The sequence below is a fragment of the Myiozetetes cayanensis genome, unplaced genomic scaffold (assembly GCF_022539395.1).
Source record: "Myiozetetes cayanensis isolate MyiCay16 unplaced genomic scaffold, myiCay2020 scf20-37, whole genome shotgun sequence".
NCBI classification, from domain to species: Eukaryota; Metazoa; Chordata; class Aves; order Passeriformes; family Tyrannidae; genus Myiozetetes; species Myiozetetes cayanensis.
Window position 1 is genome coordinate 11432248 of NW_026087412.1, and position 14957 is coordinate 11447204.

The 14957-nt window shown below is 42.1% G+C and overlaps 1 long non-coding RNA gene across 3 annotated transcripts in view; it reads right to left on the bottom strand.

Moving 5' to 3' along the window:
* Positions 1–12157, bottom strand: part of LOC126641065 (uncharacterized) — a 47584-nt gene extending 35427 nt beyond the window's left edge. For all 3 annotated transcript variants that reach the window (XR_007629197.1, XR_007629198.1, XR_007629196.1), the window contains exons 1-2: positions 11430–12157; positions 10638–10758 (exon numbers count right to left, since the gene is read on the bottom strand). This is a non-coding gene — a long non-coding RNA (uncharacterized LOC126641065). The remainder of the gene's footprint in view (positions 1–10637; positions 10759–11429) is intronic.
* Positions 12158–14957: the final 2800 nt, after the last annotated feature.

Sequence of the window (14957 nt, forward strand, 5' to 3'; positions counted from 1 at the left end):
AGACTTCACAGTTAGCAGCTTGCAAATGGAGATAAGTCCTTGCTCCATCAGTGCTCACGTGTGCTGGTGTTGAGGGCAGAGTAATGCAGTGTTTTAGTTGAGTTTTTTGTCACTCTATGAAAATACAAACTGTTGAGAAATAGCAAAGCAGAATTAAATGGAACTAATTTCTGCACTCCCATCACACACAGTGAGTACTGAAGGCCAAGAGTTTAGTATGGTTTGGAGAGCTGGGAGTGCAGCAAACAGAATTTCCACTGTCTTCACGAGAAGCACTACTCAAGTGGGGTTTAGAGTTAATTTGATTTCCACCCATTAAAATTATATGTTCCACACAGAAGAGTCATAAAACGCCTATAAAAGTGAGAGCACTTGCACACTGCATAACTTTGGCAGTGGGCTTGGCTCAGGGGTGAGAAGCAGCAGGCACAAGGGCAGCACAGAGAGTCTGCCTGACCCGTGGCACAAGGGCTGGGGGGTGTGCAGGCTCCCCAAGACTCACTCTCACTCTACTGTTTCACAGTAGCTGAGCAAAGCAACACACAGAGCAGGATACAAACCATCACAAAAAGCAAGGCTGCTTGCCCTTCTTCACCAAGCATTTCCTGATCTCAACAGCCCAGGGGTGGGTTTTTGGGTAAGATGTCCTGTAAGTGCTGTAAATGGCACAGGAATGCCATGTTCCGAAAAAGCAGGCTGCTACAGCACGCCAAGGACCGTGTCTTCAGGTGATGTAAATCTGCTCAGCTTCATTGAGCCATGGTAATTTACACCAGCTGAGGGATGGACCAAAGGCATTTATTAGGGCTGCAGTGTATTTAAGAACAAGCACAGATCAATAGTCCAACAAATATTCATTTCACATCACTGCTTTTCAGAAGAGAGGTCAAATGGATCCTTACACATTTTTCTTTTCTAAAATTTCAAGCAGAGAGCAGTGAAAGTTGGTAATTAAATCCCCTTTGAAGGAAGCACTGGCAATGAGGAACAAGCAGGAGCTGGTACTGCACTGAAGCTGCAGTTCTGGCTCACAGGTGGTATTAAGGGCTCTGAGAGAGCATGACTTATCCCTTGAACTGTCTTCTGGGAAGCCTGCTATCTCATCAGTGACAGGCCAGTTGGAATGAACGTAACAAATGAACTGCTCAGCATGCAGGTCCCAAAATAAACCAAACTGAACTCCGGACATGTAGAAATTAGTACCTTTCCCTGGTTATTTTTCATTTTAACGTACATGACTTCAGTGAGCTTTGTATTGGTAGTGCTCTCTGCCTGGTTATAAGGAAGAAATATAAGTGGCATCACAGGGAAAAATATTCTCATGAGATTTCCATCCTCGTTATGCAAACCCAAGACAACGTTAAGATTTTAATGAAATTTCCAAGTGTATTGACATTTTCAAATACAACATGACAAGTCTAGCTTTGGAAAGGGATGCAGTGCTTCCTGGGGAGAGAGCACACACAGCCTACAACTGAGCAATCATGCCAGACCTTGGGACAACTTTTATCAACAGTCTGCCTCATCAGAATGACACGAGGAATTGTATAATCAAAATGCCTCCCTTAGTGAAAGAAAAAGAGAAGAAAGAGAGCAGCATATGTTGGATACTAAAAATGGTAATTTCCTGAAGCTATAGCGACCATGTGAATGGAAATTTTAGGTCAGGCTGCACTGCAAAATATGGAAAATTATTTGTCTTGCAGGTTGACTTTAAATTAATCTGTATCACCAGCAGACCACTCTGATTTGCTCTACATTGGTCTGTTCTCTCCATCCTTTTCGGAATAGAGCCCTGGCAGCTCTCCTTACAACTTACAGCAGTGAAAAAAAAAAGCCATAGGGCTTTAAATTTTTAAGTCTGTGTTTTGAAAATACTGCTGTATGTATTAGGCTTCTCCTGTTTTAGAGGCCCTTTCCTGGAGAGTCTTCCAACAGGAATATCATTTACATCAGCAAGGCTTTTTGGCAGTTTTTCTTTTTTTCCTTTTTATAACCATGTTGCAGTGAGACATCAGTTTAGGCAGCCAGCTCTGCAATAAAACTGACAACAGGTTTATTCTCCTTCTCCTCATGGGACCAATAGGAATTTTAGAAAAGAAAGCAGGAGGGAAGGAACAGCAACAACATATGTGTATGATCTGCTTTGTCCCAGCACACCAATTCTGCTGTTTTCAGAGTGATTCTCATTTTAAAATCCAACGTTTTCCTTATATTTCATTAGATATTTATCCATTTGGATTACTCTGCAAGGACATTATATCTAGAGCAGAGGTATTAGGAAGTCCTGTCAACTTCAAAACTGCCAGGATTTTACCTTTGAGGTCAAACTGTCCCTTGTCTTGTTCTTGTCACAGTTATGCAAATCACTGTGAAACTCCAGTGCCCTGGAACTCTGCTGCCAGAGGGAATCCCCACAAAAGCATGGAAAAGTTTTAAAAAAGAAAGGCAAATGAAATCCAGCCTCTCTAGCTCATTGTGGAAGAAACTTATCTCAAAAGGAAATTTCTGAAACCAGCCCTGGCTGCTGTGCCTGAAGTCACACAAGTTCCACCCCTGCTCCTCTCCCAGGAAGGAGCAGTGGCACTGGGAGTAAAGATTATTTTTTTTTAGCACTGGGTGCACAAAGGGTCATTTTTTGATCACAGAAGGATGGTCTTATCTTCCTCATCATCAGATAAATGACTGAAACTCCTGAGCAAGCAATGGTGGTTTGGGTTTCCACTTAACCCTGTTTCATTCTGCAACAAATGGTGGTGAAAAAACCAGTGAGCACAACACCCAAGAGGCAAGAAGCTGAACCAACAGTCTGGGAAGATCTCATGGCCTGGAGTCAGGGGATTGTATCTCACAGATTAGCTGCCTGTGGTGCAGACCAGCATGCTTGGAATAGACATGCTGATAGATTAGAAATTCCATCCTGATTTAATGGATTTAGTCCCAACAGCCTAGGACATAATTAAATCTTTTAAAAAAGATTAATCCACCTTTACTACCTCCCATTTATCATCTCTAAACACTCAGTGTGTGTGTGTTGGGAGGGGAGAGTACAGACACACATATTTATTCAGAGAAAAACGCTGTTTTGTTAGTAGGAACAATTTGCAGATTTGTCTGGGCTCGGAAAAGTTTGTACTCTCTCAGGCAACTCCATTTATTCCAGCTGCAAACAGACGCTGTGCCCAGATGATGGCGCCTACAAATCACGGATCCCTCGTACATAATCATTAGGTAATTCATTCTGTCGGGTTATGCATTGTGGGCTTTAGGGTTTATTGCAGAGGAAAATAGAAGTCTCATTGTATTGCAACCCCTCAACCACCAAACCCCCAAACATTGCAACCCCTGCCTCCCTGTCCCCAGAAACCACGGACTGTATTATGGTGCTGTGTTAAATTAGCTTTTACAGCTACCTTCCATTTAGGGAGGAACAGCACCAGAATAAGATATAAGAAAATACAAAGGGTTTAGACTAAAGGTTCTTCATCCCGTGGGAAATGCATAATTCAAGGTATTTGTAAATGTGTTTGTGATGTGTTGAAAAGCTGAACTGGAACAAAATAAATAAACCCAAGCAACCAGACCTGAGAATCCCAATCCTTGATGGAAATCAGACAGGCAGGTTTAGATGTATTTTTGAGGGGATTGTGGGATTAGGGTCGGCTCACTGAAAGGCTGCCCTGGTCAGCAATAGCCTCACACCAAAATGAATCTCCAAATGCTGGGCAGTGACTCCCTTTTATACAGCATAGCTTATGTTCTTTTTTTTTTGGGAGGGGGGAGAAGGAAATAAAGCTATTGAGGAAATAACAGTGTGAAGGGAGACAAGATTAATTCTAAGTGAATCACACATGTTTCAGGGATTCAGAGTCTGCACACAGAGTAAAAATAAAAAGCTTCAGACCTAGTGAATGAAAATCAGCTCAGCAAAGCATTTGAGTTTGGATGTTTACCTGGGACTGGTGTTTTCAGAAATAGGGTTCTCTCTGCAGATTAGCTCAAGTAGATGGGGATACCAGAATGGCAACAAATTAGTGAGAAAATCCTGTTTCCTAATATGAAAATGTTTTATTTGAATTTTGTGATCATTGCTAATAGAGGTTCAGGTTTAACATACCATTTCCTCCAAATGTATGTGTTCAGATACATAAATGTTAATTCTGACCTTTGTCTACTAAGTACAGCTAATGTTCCTCACATATTTCATTCACCTATAACAAATTACCCATTCCTTCCAATTCTGTATGTTCAATGTCCTTCTAAAGATGCTCAGAAGAGGGAAAAAAAAGGAAAAGAAAAAAAAAGCTGAGGAGCAGAGATATGCCAAATTGATTTCAGATTTGGGAGCAGTCCTACACTGTCTAGAATGTTCCTTTAGAAAAAACCCCTCCAAACCAAACAACAGAAAAATAATAAAACACCCCAAAACCAAACTTGTGAGCTTTTTTTTTTTTTGGTTTGGCAGGGAGGATTTTTCTAGCAGCTTTCAGGTTTGCTATTTGCTGGCCCACAGAAGCATCACTTTTTCTAGGTCTTGTTCAGCGCTGAGAAATCACTAAATCCCCTGAAGCTCAAATATCCCAAGCCCTTAACTAGAAACTTGGCAAAAAGTAACCACTACCTAACCATTAATAAAACTCCTGGTAAGAGCTGAAGCTCAAAGCTCCTCTCAGAGCTGTGCAGGGCCAAGAAAACAAGGCAGTCTGGTGCTCTCCGTGTACCTCCTCATCTGCACCTTTCTGCGCTCCACGGGATGGTCGGAACTGCTGGGCTGTCTCCCTTGGGAGGACACTCCTTGCCTTCCTTTGGGACCATGGTGGGGGCCTCATGGACACCTCCCACGCTCCCTGCTGCAGCAGCCAAGTGCTCCCAGCTCCACACAGCATCCTCACCTCCCTGCTGAGGGGGACACACCGTGTGGGAAAGGCCATGGCACCGGTCCAGCTGAGCCTGGCTTTGTGTTACAGCCCTGCAAACACTCAGCCATGAGCTGTTGCTCCTCAGAGACTGCAGGTAACACATGTCAAGTGAGGCAAATTCACGCTGTCTTGTCCTCAGATGATTTCCCAGTCTAAATTTTAAAGAATCTGATTTCTTTCTCAGCACAGCCGGTATCTGGTGGCTGATAGAGCTTCACTCAGGCTGGCAGCAGAGAAAGTGTTTCCCAGCTTTCCCAGTTGGGTTGCAAATAGCATTCGTGCTAAATATGGGTTTGGTTTCAAGATTTGGAGAATTTTCTTTGTAAGCTTAAAATCAAGAGTCGTGTGAAGGCAGTACCTGATTTTAAGCAGTCACGACTGACAGCACAGAAGGTTTCTTTAGGAATGACAAAACCAGGAGTATTTCCATCTATCCTGTGTGATGTTTGATTAAGCATTACAGATATTTTTGGCTAAAGAAACCCAGTGCCCAAAGATTAACATATTTTTGTCCTAACAGTGACAAATGTGCACATACTTCACCTGTGGGGCAGGGAAGTCAATACATGTGCAGTGCAGAGCATCAGCAGTTTGGTGTTTACTGACACACCACCTACAAACCAAGCACCCAAATTACCAAGTAGGCTCTCCTGGTTCTTGGTTTTCCCAGGGCCATTTCAAGTGCCACAAACATGGCTGCTGAGGATTTAAAGATAAAAATAAAAAGCCTCCAGGAAGGTACAGTTTAAAACCACAATCCTGCAGATGTCTTACTGTGAATTTCTTTTACTAACACAGATGACAGATGTACTAAATAAGTTGTTTTCTCCTCATAAATGCTAAGAAGAGTTTGGTCCCAAAGTGCCATCGTTGACTTATTTAAGTATTTCTCTCTTTCTGTCTAAGTGCTGGGGATGTACTTTTTCTGAAGAAAAAAAAATTTATAAGCTATTTCAGCAACTAGAAAAATTACTATTTGGATTTAAAATTAATTCTGAAAGAGAAATTTTACCAAAGTGACTTAAGAGGTGGAATCTGAGGCCTATTTGAAAGACTGTGATGAATGTCTGAGACTTGTGCCAAAGACTGCTTTCCAACAGCTCAGTGTGGATTCAAATCCCCTGAGCACTCCAGAAGAAAGATGATCTGGTCGATCAGCAAAAGAAATGGAGAAATCCTGGCTGTTATTTGTTGGTGTCTCTTGGATGACCTTTAAAATAAATAAATAATAATAAAAAAAATCCTCAACAAAATTACACTGAGGTTTTAACTGTCATAAAATCCATTAGACTGGGGAGGATATGAGAGGATCATTAAATCCATGCCAAAGCAGAGTTCAGAAGTTATTAGGACTAATACTGGGAATGCTTGAACACTTATCTCTTGCATCTGCCTGACTATTTTCAGGGAAACATATAGAAATTTAATTATCTTTTTCTTTTAGGACTTCATTATAGACATGTAATAGACTAAATTTAAGTCTATCAATAGGCTTAGAAATTTCTAATAGAGGAATAACACACACACACAGATGAAGTAAACTGTAGAAATTAAGTGAGCACTCCTATAGAAAACCAGACCATAAAATTCCCAGAATTTGCCAGAAGCAGTCACACGTTTTTTAGAGTCCAGTGAAAAGGTTCTTAAAAGATTTCCAAAGACTCAGTTCCCAATACTTTGCAATAGTTGGGCTTCTTTAGTCCTGTCACCAAAATCTCCAGTCACTGAGAACATGAATGCTGTCTGGAGAGCTGAGCACCCCCTGGAGTTAATGCATCCCTACCACTGCTGCCAGCAGTGCTGATGGCAATGCACAACCAAAGCAAGCCTAGAAACTCAGGTCTAAATAAAAATACTAGCATCAATAGAGAGGGATACCTTAATTCTATTCTGCCTACACAGAAAATCAGCATTACTGGACTCTACAAGGCAGTCAGATATTGCAAGGAGTGTACTGTACTGCCTTGCAGCACCTGAATATCTGAAATGCTGTCACTGGGCACAGAGCCATGACATAGCTCAGCATCCCTTGGCTGGAATATTACTGACATTAAAATAGGTGATGTGAGTGAGATATTTAATTTTTCAGAAGCATTGGCATTCCCCAAATTAATGAAACACGCTTCAGGATATGCTAAGGTAAATACAGAACCAAACACAGACATCAGGGTTAGCAAACCAGAAATGTCTTGCTAACTCCCCAAATGTGCTGCAACAGAGTATGTGTTTATTCAATATCCTGTTAGAGGCTCACATAAGATATTCAGATTTTCTGGAATTGGTGACTTATTTTTGTGAACTGAGGGTTAATATATTCTTAAGAATGAAGAAAAAAAACCTTCCAAACCCCTCAAGGTTTTATTTGCTTTATAGCAATCCTGTTCTTGCCAATCACTGTGTTCAAACAAACTTCAAGCATCCCCCAAACAAACAAACAAAAAAGCAACACTCCCCCACCCGGACCAGCAACCTGTCTCAGCTTTTTTAAATCTGACAATAAACCCATTTTCAACTGCAATGGGTAGTAAGAGAAAGCAGGTAGAGGACCTATCCTCAGCAAATGGGAGCAACCAGCCCAGCAGTGATCTTCCATATGAGCAGAAGCACAGAAATTCTGTTATTAGAAAGTTTCTCAGCTGTAAGAGCTGAGAGGGACAGAATATGCATTCTTACCCCAAATGGTTCCTCTAAGGAAATCTGGGAATCCAGAAACTAAGAACAAAATGATAAAACAGAAAGAAAAAAGCCCCACAAATTAAACCAGTAAAATACAGATTGACAATTAAGAAACAGTTCCATGGGATGAAGCTAGAAATCTGTAGGATGTTCTGTGAAGAGATGATTTTTGGTGTGGACAATCTCAGTGTTACAGACACACAAAGCTGAAACTGGATGAGACAATGCCCTTGAAATTCTAACCATAGGAAAGGCTCATGCCTGCTTTTTCTCAGCTGTGCTAGTGCCACTGAGGTGGGGTACCACACAGGCAAGGATGAGTCAGGTCTGCAAGAACAACTGAGATAATGATCCTCATATTTGAGTGGCAAAAATGCTAAAGCATCAAGATTTCTCTTTGTTCAGGAAGCTCTTATTACTATTGGTAACGAAGCATGAGCCGGCTTGACAACGAGATCCCAAGCTGAGCTTGCGGATAGGCAGGGGAATCCCCTCTGCTTATCCCTAAACCAACAAAAAACTTCCCACTAAAAACTTGTGGAAGAAACTAAACACTGAGGTGAAGAACAGCACTTTTTGAAAATCCCTTTCCCAAGGTGAACTGTGTTTCAGCAGTCCAACAACAGCTCAGCAATGCTCAGGAACAGCTTCAGCTACTTGCACAGCTGGAGGGATCGGCCTCCAAGCTTGGACTGATGGATGTGGAGGGGGCCCAGTCCTGCCACTGCTGCCCAGTGCACCGAGGGGAATTCCATGGGGTATTCCATGTGCCATGGGCAGACAGGATGGGTGCCTGCACCAACTATTATTCCATGTGTAGGGCAGCCCTGCAGGCACCAGTGGTGCAGGGAGACCCACTGGAGAGGCTGTGCTGTGCTGGCACAGCGGCATAAAATGGATGGGGAAATGTGAGGAGAAATGTGAGGGAAACCAGTTAAATTTGCAGCAATGGGTTGACTTTTTATATGAGAGATGTTTCTTTTCTGGTAGTAAAAGTTGCTTCTACAGAATTCCACTCTTTTTTTTTTTTTCTTTTTTTTTTTTTTTTTTGTCATTACAGCTGCTGCTTCTTAATGGGGCGACAGACTATGCTGTCTGTATTAGTCAGCAGTCGAGGTAAGAGAGTAGCTTTGCCTGGCGATGCCAAGCCTCAGTGTAATTTCTGCAGACATCCTCATCTGAAAACACCTCGGGTGACAGTTTGGCAGGCACACTGGCATTTCCAGCTGAGTCCCTGCTCCTCCTCATTGAACTTCAGCACTGCCTAAAGTCACTAAATGAGACAGAACCCCCTCCGCAGTAGGAAGGGTAAAAACTGCGTGAGAAATGTTCTGTGTCTGCATGTCTAGATAAAGCAAATGAACTAAATGTGGGAGGGGAAAAGGAGATACAGAAAGTGTGACCAGGGGTCACAGCTCTGTCCATAGCAGGACACGACTTTCTGGCACTCTCTGCCCAGGGCACATGTGTCCTCACAGCTGCTCCAGGGCAAACCCTGCAACCCTGAGGTAACATCTGGGTCGGGATGAGCCTTGTCTTTGTCTGCTCTGTTGTTCAGGTACCTCTCATCAGCATTGCACCTGCTGAGCTCAAAGCAGAGGAAACACACTGCTCTCTCACATTCCTGTGAGTTTTGCTCTCTTGGCCCCATCAGTGTGCAGCCACTGCAGCAGGGATTTTGCTTTAGAGACCTGACAGCCCAAGTCAGGCCTCTTTCTAATCTCGCTATTTCCCTTGAAAAGCTAACACGTTTCTTTTGAGACCACAGAGAGCACTCACTCCAGCCTCTTGGCTTTCACTTGCTGCAGATACTTTGAAAGACTAACTCCTATTAATTAGAAAAAGATAAACAAACTCAGACCTTGCAAGTGCAGGTCTTGCACCGGCTGGTTCCAGAGGGGAAGAGGCTTTGGAAGTTGGTTTACCAGACACGTTTCTGAACCGTCACTTGAATTAAACCAGACCCCATTTATTTTCCATGCCTTCTGAAAGCTACGTTCCCAGTGAAAAGAAAGTAACATATTGATAACAGCATGCTCTGCCACAGGAGAGGATCGAGAATCACCCACGCGTTGCCTTGAAAACAAACAACCCCCAAACAATTGATCAGTCACTGCTGGTACAGAGGCAGTCTATTATGGATAAAAATACAGGTGGAAAAATTCATCAGGGATGTGCAAATACCTCTATTTAAATTCAAGCACAGTAAAGCAAGCTTTACTCCTATAAACAGGAGCAGCGGATTATGGATGCATTTCTCTCAAGTCCTGGCAGAGGGGGAATGCATTTCCAGGCAAGGGGAACCAGAAAACCAAGTGATTTCCCTGTTGAGGCTGGGATTTCTGAGGTGGCTTAACCTGACTGCCAGGAAAGGTGGAAGTGCACCACAGCCTGCTGTATAAATTGCTGCTTTGGCTCCCTGTGTGTGATCTAAATGCAGCCCCAAAGCTGAGCTCTGTATCTGCACACCCAGCAGCATTGCAGTGCCTCTGCCCAAACATCAGCTCCCCTGGGGCAGCACAGTGCCAACGGCACAACAGGCCATGGTCACCCTGGGAATCTCTCACTGGATATGCAAAATGTTTATTTAATTAAAAAATTAAACAAATTGACAGAGCAGTCCATGGAAAAGGCACCAGGAAGGTGATGAAAGACCATCTATGTACTCCTGGGGCTTTGTGTACATACGTGTGCACGTGTAACAAAGAGACAGTGAGAGCAAGACCACTTCAGCTCCTCACCACAGTTTCTACTAATTCCTTCCCCACCCTTTGCTGTAGCTGCACATGTGGATGATACAGTTCTCAAACGAAAGGCTGACACTTGTGTTGACATACTAAGCCTGACTCAATATCGTCCTAGGCTCAAGCTGAACTTGTCTTGAAGGAAGAAAGATATTAACCAGACTTTTAAATCCAGAGCTAATGAAAATGCCAGCTGAGAGTGGCCCCAATACCTTTTGGTTTTTAATTTTAGCTTCCCTCTCCAGCTATGGGCACACAATGCAGTGCCCAATTTTACTTTAGTCTGTCCACTGCTCACCTTGATTTTCACAGCCTTGCTTTGGGAGTCTTCCTGGCTTTCTCAGCAGAACTGTAAACTTCCAACAGCAAAACCAGAGCACAGTTGAAGAGTTCTGTCACTTTCTTGCTGACATTTCTGCCTAGGAGAGAAAATACCACAAACTGTCTCAAACAGAAAGGAATAATGACAAGAATTCACTCGTTTCCTCTCAATAGAAAACTTGAATTTTGAAAATTCAGGTAAAGAACAATAACTAAAAGCACTAAATATGATTTCACCCTCAACTTAGGAAAGTGAAAAAAAATTCAGCATTTTGAAGTTTTCTTCTCCACCATGACCACGCAGAGTTACCCATCTGTGCTGGGTTGACCTTGGCTGGTTTCCAGCCATCCACCCAGCTGCTCTCCTACCCCCCACTCCTCAACAGGAGATTTCGCAGTCAATCTACAAAACAAATGGTTTAGACAGCTTGTAATGCCTAGTAGTACCCAAATTATAAATCCTGTGAAAACCATTTATAAAAATAGGGTTACTATAAAATATCATCTGTTCATATATGGTCAAACCCCCCTCCTTATGCCTAGTCTGGGGATTATAACCCTAAATTCTGCATAAGTGATTCCTCTCTGGACAATATGGTGGTCTTGCATTAGAGCTTGAAGCATAATTAGTTCATATGAGAGAGAAGGTATAATCTATTTCTCAAAGTGGGGCTGGTTTCAGAATATATAAATTCTATGTAGACAGAAATAATGGAATTTACATAGAGCGAAAACAAATTCAGTGTGGAGAATGAAAAGAAAGAGTTACCTTACATTTTGCTACTCAGAAGACCATTCACAGAGTGCAGTGGGCTCTCTTGTAACCCTAAATTATTTGGAGTTGAATTTTTTTTTTTTTTAAGAACAGCAAATCAATATAAAACAAGACTATGCCTATAAATAGAATGAAATTTATCAACTTCCATTCAATCAGGAACAGAAACACAGTCTGCCAATTTTTTATCCCTACTATTTTTCAGTCCTAGAGATTTTTCCAGCAACATCAACGTCATCGAGCAATATATGGCATCAGCTGGTGACTGTTTATACTTCAGTGCAGGTAGATGATATATCTCCACTTTCCTTGCTTGAACTCCATTCCATCTCCCCTCTGCAATATCAGAAACAGGAAAGTCCAAAAAGTTATTGCATTAAAATTTAATATAAGGAAAAAGCAAGTTATTCACTTTAACTGAGAGAACGGGGTCCCTGATGAGAAATCACAAGTCAGCAAATTCTGGGATGACTTCCAAAGGCACAAATAGGTGCTAAGGCTCATAACCATGGAAAGTCAAAGGTAGTCAGTAGCTTGATTGCACTACTCTTTAAATAGTGACAGTCCCACTGAGCTGAATTACTGCTCAGGCTGGAGAGGCTGGGAGTCATTTTCCCTCTTCAGTATCTCTACCATCACCTGTTCCTCCAAACACATGAATAGTGTACCACTCATCAGTCTTAGACTACACTATGTCTTCTCCTGGTCTTGCAGAACAAGTAGTTCCCTCCGTGGGGCAAAGAGGTGCTGCAGGCAGTGTGGGCTGCAGCCACTGTGTGACAGCCAGCCTTGAGCAGGCACACCAGGAAAGGGGGACAGGGAGATGTCAACACCACGAATCTGTCTGTTGAAAGTACACAGAGACTGCAAAGATACCTTTGCTGGTATGTGCTTGCATACCTTTATCATGACATACTTGATACAGGAGCATTATTTGGTGACTTGGTGCTAAGCTTTTTGGAAAAAAACTCCAATATTAATTGTTTGAAAACAGGATTTTTAAGTAATGGATGGGGAAAGAAAACAAAAAGCACCATAAAAACATACAAACAAACAAATCCACAAAAAGCCCCTTCTCCCTGCCAAATCAGCCGTGCTTGGCTTATAGAGAGGTCATTCTTTGTTTTGGTTCAGACAAATTCTTTTCCAAAAGCTATACTTTCCACAGAGAGACTTCATTCAAATATGCAATTAAATATTGCTTTCCTGAACAGAAGTGGCCACACAGAGCATGCTGTCAACACATCCCTGCAAGATTTCTCCAAGAGTTCAGCAGAATAATTAGCTTTGGTGCCGTTGCACAGTAGTTTTTATCTATCAGAGTTTTATCTTGCCTTCTCTCAGTGGTGAGTCTGAGAGAAATTCTGAACGTTTGCCTCATGGGTCTAATCATCTTATTGATGCTCAAAGCGTTTAAATGTGATCTGCAGCCCCTTCACTCTTTGACATTCCAGTTCTTAAAAAAAGTCAGATATTTTGGCAGGTGCTTAGCTCAGACTTGTTCTTTAGGCTATAAGGCTTTTGCCTGTCTAATTAGCTGTGGCAAAAAGCTGAGAATGTTGACAATCTGGGGATGTGAGGTAATAAAAAATAGATTATTTACCAGCAGCAAATTAAGCCCTCTAAGAACCAGTGTGATGAGTTGTGCCCCTCTGACAATTCCACGTAGCAGATAGATACCACTGTCTCCATCTGTCTATCTTGTGCACAGCGTACCTGACGGCATGTTTCTAATCTATTTTCCCATGCAAAAGAATTGATCCACCAAAGCCTTCAGAGACTAAAGAAAGTAACCTTTCTGGTGACAAGAAGCAAAATCTGTCTGCTTCCAAAGATGATTTTTCCCGGTTTCCTTTGGGGCAGTGCAAATAATTGGCCAAAATTACCAAACGCTGCTTGTTACTCACAGTTGTGCTTCTAGTGTGGACTGGTAGATGATGGCATGGGAGAAAAGGCAAGTATGGATGATGGATGAGGTCTGGCTCTTCAGAAACACGGAGAGCCATTACTCAGTATGCTGCTTGCACTGCTCCGTGGCAGTGTGTGCCTGGCTCTGGCTGTGAGGGAGCCGATGCTGCCGAGGGGCCAGGGGAACAAACAGCAGTCCAAACTTGAAAACAGAAAAATCCGTATCATAAAAAGTTAGGAGTGGAGGTGACAGGACCTCTTGCCTAAGCACAGGATCAGCAAGGCAGAGGGGCATGCAGGTGATACAGAACAGCTTCCTCCCTTTTAAAAACCAATCTCAGAATAAGGCAAATAAAAGCAATGGCTCCTTGGAGTACTTTTATTTCCCTCAGCCAGTTTACTCCAAATGACAATTTGCCTTGGTTTTAGTCCTTTTTTTAGACCACATTACTTTTCAAATTCTCCTCCCAAAAGGCATTTTAAGGATTGAGATTCTGGAAGGCTTTCTGGTTTACTCAAACCAGGGTGTATGGGTATCAGAGGATAGTATATGCAGCATATACTATTCTCTTCCCCATATTTCTTTAGAAATGCATTAGCCACACTTTTCTGTATGTTTTCACCACTACCTTGCTAGCACAAGGCATTAGACAACCCTTCAGATCCTCTAAACCAGTGCAGTTGTCTGATGACAGTAAAACTTCTCTAGGTTACAACAGTTATACTCTTCCTTCGCCTACAAAATGCTGGATCCATCTAATGTCTGGTCATGGATTTCAGACTATGTCCTGCAAGAGATGCTAAAAGCCCAATTCTTTTCCAATGTGTTGATATTGTAAGAACATTATTATTTTTCTTGGAGAACTCATTAATCAGTATGGCTACAGTATATGATGTAAAGCTCATGCACAAAGCAGAGGTGACATCAGACCTTCCCTTTGGAGTGGTCACACCCAGGTTAATACAGCACCTCAGTAAGGGATATATGGATATGGATATTTTGCCTTTTGAGCAAAGACTGCAAATTGTGTAGCATTTTCAGATACACCAACTCCCTCGTGTTTTGGCTTGTCTCATCATCCCCAAAAGCTAAATACGATGTCAAGGTTTGTTGAGAAGATCACAAAGCAGTATATGCATTTTATAACAGCGAGGGATGTCTAAATGAGCTGAACAAACAGGCACAGACAAGTTAAAACCCCTTTCCCACATCTATGCTGAATTCCAACAGAATTTACTCCAAGCTTTGGTCTAAAACTTATACAGCTAAATCCTTACAGAGATGGACAAGAAAGCGAACTGCAGTTTCTCCCATCCATGTAAAAGGCTGGAAGTATCAGGAATCTCTTGAGTGTGATTATTGCCAAGAGGCTGTCAGTTCAATTTTAGAGATCAAAGATGATACAGAAACATTCTTTAACTCTATTTTTTAAGCAATGTGCAAGGAACAGGTAAGTATAATTTAGCTTAGCAGGTTTCAGAAAGGGATTGAACATTTTAGTGGAACAGAACATCTACAATAATAAAAGACTGCTTAGAAAAAGCCATGAGTGAACTGTGGGTGCAAACCCACATAAATCAATGCAAGAATTTCTATTGACTTGACTAAGCTTT